The 5,271-nt window shown below is 44.7% G+C and overlaps 1 long non-coding RNA gene across 2 annotated transcripts; it reads left to right on the top strand.

Annotated features, from left to right (window-relative positions):
- Positions 1-2,542: 2,542 nt before the first annotated feature.
- LOC123053189 (uncharacterized) lies at positions 2,543-5,054 on the top strand. Of its 2 annotated transcripts, none has more exons than XR_006425450.1 (2): positions 2,543-3,140; positions 4,564-5,054. It is a non-coding gene; the product is annotated as an uncharacterized lncRNA (long non-coding RNA). The 2 variants fall into 2 exon arrangements; XR_006425449.1 differs by having other exon boundaries at positions 4,567-5,054.
- Positions 5,055-5,271: the final 217 nt, after the last annotated feature.

Consider the following 5,271-nt stretch of genomic DNA (forward strand, 5'->3'; position numbering starts at 1 on the left):
GGGCAGGGCTCATCAGAAGATGACCGATTTTTCTGCCCTGGCCTCTTGGAGCACTGGACGAAGGAGAGGCGGGACTGGTGCAAGCTCCTCCTGCTGACGGCTTCGGGGTGGACTACCGCGACGCTCGGTGAGTAGGCGAGCATCCACGTAGTTGGGCAACGCCCCTCAGCCCATTATAGTGAGCAGAAGTAGTTTACTAAGAGTAGCACGAGCAGCTTGTGCTTTGAGAACAAGAAGCCACGAAGTGTAGATTGGGCTTGAGGCCTGCGACTCCTGCTCCATTTTTCTTTTGCATTTTTTCCCGAAGGATCTCTAAAACTGAAACAAACGTATCAAAACCCCAGTTTTTTGCTTGCACTGATACTATTGAACTTCACAAAAATAGAATAGAACTAGAACTAGACAACACAATTTTAAACTAAATAATGGGGATAGATAACATTGTGAAGGACGTATGCGCCGAACTATTGTTTACCTGTCTGGTGAACCTTGGTCAAAGCTAAAGTGGAATTGGAAGAACACACAAACATACATACATACATATATGGAGGGAGAAATTGTATGTGCACACACTTAGTAATACACGAACCTTCTGGGTTAGTAATACATGAACTTCTTTGTATAGACATTTTTCTCATGTTCACATGCACATTTGTTTTTCAAAATAAAAGATCAGTATACAATTTGGCAAAAATGGAAACATGCACGCATATATAAGTGGTTGGATCGTGAAGCTTTCCCCCATCATTTTTTGCATGTGATCTTTCAAAGTATGGTAGTCATGGAATAATGAAGCAAGGAGATTCACACCCATCCACGGTTGGTTTTGCTGAGTTGGATTCAGAACACACACAAAAATGTAGGTCTATGTATGCACATGGTTCCCACACACAATTTTTTTGCACACTACAAACACAAGTCGATAAAAGTTTGTCGATGTAATTTTGCACATACAAGCATATAACACAACCGTGGGAGCAAGATAGCTATGTTGATGTATTCTTTCTTTGTTTTCCATTTTTCTTTTTTTTATTTACTCCTTGATAAAAGGACAGGTGGACCGACGGGTTGCTAATTTTTATAATTAAAAACAAATCAAACAACTTTACTTATATTTTTATTTCCTTGTTTTGCTTCAACACGAACATACAAAACATTAGAACTCTCTTGGTCCTCACAAGCATTACAACAAGCACATAGAGAGCATCATTGTGTTTTCATCCAGAAAATATGAATTAGCACAGCAGCGAGCAGGCGCATCGAAGCTGAAAAGCTGGACTTCTTTTTGAATCTCAAGATGTAGGAGAAGATGAGCAGTAGCAACCAGCTTATTTTCTCAGTCTCTTTTTGCGGTTTGGAGGAGAGGGTGCGGGGCCTAAGTGCTCCAAAATGACTGGGTGTCCATTGGGACAGCGGACGGCCTAGCACCAAGACGTTGAACGGCATGGGGTGGCCGTGGTGAACGGACTAGACGCTGCGGCGGAGCCAGCAGGGAGGTGGCGGAGCTTGCAGTGCCCAGCAGAGGCGCGCGGTGACCTCCGGCGGCAGGGACACACGGGGATGGAGGCGAGCTTGGGGGTAGTGCCGGACGGCGGTCATGAGGGCGTGAATGCGTGGCGTCGGTGCACGGCGTCGATGGGGAGGTAGATGGTGGTTGGTGGTGCATCGCATCAAAGGAAGGCATGTGGTGGTGGTCGATGCAGCGGGGGCGAGGGGCTCATGTTGAGGTGGGTGGCTGTGGCTCGCCCGCGGCGGCGGTGTCGCGGTAGAAGGTCAGCGGCAGCGTCGCGGGAGGAAACCGGCGGCGATGCTCGATCCGGTGATAGGAGGAGGCAGTTGGATCCAGTGGCCGCAAGATGGGGTGGGGCGGGCGGCGCACCGGCCGTAATCGGGGGTGGGGGCAACACTACAGCCGGAGTGGGGGGAATCGGGGGTGAGGAGGTAGGTTGGGAAGTTCAGTTTCCTTTTTTTTATTTGTGGGCTGGTTCGGGAGTTCGGGAGCACCTGCTCGCTCAATGTGTCTGTGATCCAAATAACTGGGATCAGAATAGTGCCCGTCTATATATATAAAAATTTATCTAATGATAGTTATCACCATTTGAGTTTTGTATGTTGTATGTAGTATCTATCAAATCAAAAAATATGTACACGTAGTATGTAGTATATAAGAATGTTTAGGGAGTATATATACTATTTTTTGATAGTATATATTGTATTTTCAATATACTTTTTTATGTACAAATATGTACGTATTTCACAAATATAATAAAAATCATGGGCCAAGTCACTTTAAAGTATCTTATATATTATATGAAAATACTGAAAATGATAAAGTAGAATATATGCTATCACATGATAGTATATGAGACATGTGGGATAACTATCTCAGATGATAGAATGGATTATATATATATATATATATATATATATATATATATATATATATACACATATATATATATATATATACACTCCCTCCGTTACTATATATAACCTTCTGTTACTCCCGCGCCCTATATAGAGCGATCGGAGCAACCTAACCCAAAAGCTCAGCTAATCGTTCCGGCCCAAAAGAAAGAGTAAAATAGCCCCATGCAGCCTCCCGAGATCCATCCTGGAAAAAACCCACCCAAGATCTCATCGTCCCCAACCCACGCGACCATGATCCCCTTCCCCAATGCGTCGTCGGCCAGTCCCTCCCCCAGCGCACCGCCGGCCGGCCCCTTCCCTTGCGCCCCGCCAACCGCCCCATCTACCCAAGCGGGCCACCGCCACCCCCCTCTCCTAGCGCACCGCCGCCGACCCCCTCTCCCCCATTACGCCGCCACCGACCTTCTTCCCCAGCGCGCCGCCGCCGGTCCCCTCTCCCCCAGCATGCCGCCGGGGGCTCCATCTACACCCGTTACGGCCGCCGCCTATCCCCATTTTCTCGCCGTGCCACCACGCCCTGGACGACGCACCTCCGGCTGCACCATCATGGTGGAGGCGCCGCACCGTCTTTGAGATGCTCCTCCGGCGCTAACTCGAACTGCAGGGCATCGTCCTTCGAACAGCTGGGCCTCCTGTCCCCTGACCTCCGGCAGGCCATCGTCTCTGGTTGTCAGCGCGACTCATGGGCAGGAGTCCTCCACAAAACATGCGTAGGCTGCTGCTCTTCTCTGCTTTCTCTCTCTCTCTCTCTCTCATGTGATGTGCTCCTATGTGATTTTTTTTTGCCATATTGCCAAAATGAGTGAAATTTATGCTGTTCTTTGTGTGAAATGAAGATGCCTATGACAGTGGCAATTTTCAATACCTTGAATAGTTCAAGTACATAAGAAATACAAGTACATTCTGCAAAAACAAACAGTAGATGCAAAATTTTCATTTTTGCTAAATTATGCAAGTGGTAATGATATGTGTTTCTTTTGTGGTGAAGATTTCGGCAGTAAACTATGCAAAATTTTACACAAGTACTGAAGTCCAACTTGAAAACTAATAGCAGTTCATTAGTGCAAACATGCATCAAATAAAAAAAGCAAACCTGACCTGAAAGCAATTTCACATCCGGTGGTTTATTTCATAGCTCATCTTTACTAATATAAGCCCATGCTTGTGTCCCCAATCTAGTTCTTTACTCTATAGTTCCATGTGTATTAAAATAAGTTCAATTTGTGTTAAATAAACAAGTTTAGCATTATATAATATAGCAAAATCACTACATGGGAATTTGGCAAGTAGTTCCACGAAAAGGTTTATGACAGTTTAGACTCAAACAAGGCATGGATCCAGGATGGGCAACATCCTACCGGCACCTGATGCCTATCTCACCTGTGCGGTTCCCGCAGCTGTAGCACTTTTGCTCCACGCGACCACTGGTCGATGCCCCGTCTGCTGCTACTTCTCCTCTCCCTTGCTCCCTGTGCTGCAACTCCTCCCCTGCCCTCTCATGGCGAATACCACAGAAAACAGTCATGGGGATGTGCTGCCCTCAGTTCTCTCTCGACAAATCCAGCAGTGCAGGTTCTCCGGTGCAACAAGTATTGCCGGCAGCGATGCCTGCATCATGGCCCATTGAGGAGATGCAATTTTTCTGATGCACATTTATTTCTTTAGTTTTGTGTTCTTTTGTTTGCCCCAGTTGATCCTTCTTTTAATGCTTCTATGTTGTGCAATTCTGATCCCTTTGTGAAGTGAAAAAAGGAGCTAAGCACTTGTTTGGAAAGTTTGCAAGTTCGAACACATAAACCTAAAAGAAGTTCATTGAAAAAGTTTGGTTTTGTTAAAAAATGTGTTTTTGGTGGGAACATCACTAAGGAACATAGAACTTCTCGAATCTTCTTCTCTGTAAATATATAACTATGGTAGATGCAATCCTATGCAACTATCTTTTCCTACATGCACGTTCTGGTAATCATCTTCAACCAATTTTGTATGTATCGGACTTGCATATGTTGGTTAGTAGGGTAGATCTGTGTTGTATAAGAAGCTAGATGTTGACTTGCAATTATGCTGTGACAACATTTTCAGTCATCTTGAGTCTATTGCCTATATCAATTAAGATCTTTTTTCTTGTTGGTCCAGTAGATGTCCCGCAATGAGCCAAGACAGGGGAGTTGTTGGACGCTACCGTCTTCGCCGGCCGTCACGATGTGAGCAGCTATGCCCATTGCTCACCGTTGGTTGTCGGCCATTCTTCTTCACCACCTCCTGAAGGTCAGCTTCTGGTACATGGGAATGGAACACCAGATGAAGCAAAATTGAGTGATCATTGGGATGGAACACCCACAGCCGTAACTACAACTCTCTCTGTCTTCTCAAAGATTGACTGTGTTTGTGCTGCTACGTCTCTCTCTACTAATTGGTGTGATTAAATTTATGTTTTGATCGTTGGATCCTCATTTGTTAAATCTAGCATGCAGAAAAGTTTAGAAAAGGAGGCCCGAACAAATTGGGTGCACTCTACCTTTTTGTTCTTATGCTTGGTAAACCTTGTTCAGTTTGCGTTGGAGAACTTGTACTATTCCTGGTGCTCTCAAGCTATATGTTTATATGCCTAAAAAGAACTTCAATCATCCTTTTGATGTTTCTTTATTGTCAAATAGAAGCTAAATAGTCTGGACATATGCAGTAATAACATTTCTTATGGAGCAGTACACATATTTAGAAATTTAATGTAGTTACAAAACATGAATTCTCATTCCCAAAAACCTGCAAAAAAACATCAATTTATATATTGACATCTGCTGCCGGTCCTTTTCTTGTGTGTTCAGTTCGACATATGGTGGTTCT

The sequence above is a fragment of the Triticum aestivum genome, chromosome 2D (assembly GCF_018294505.1).
Source record: "Triticum aestivum cultivar Chinese Spring chromosome 2D, IWGSC CS RefSeq v2.1, whole genome shotgun sequence".
Taxonomy (NCBI): Eukaryota; Viridiplantae; Streptophyta; class Magnoliopsida; order Poales; family Poaceae; genus Triticum; species Triticum aestivum.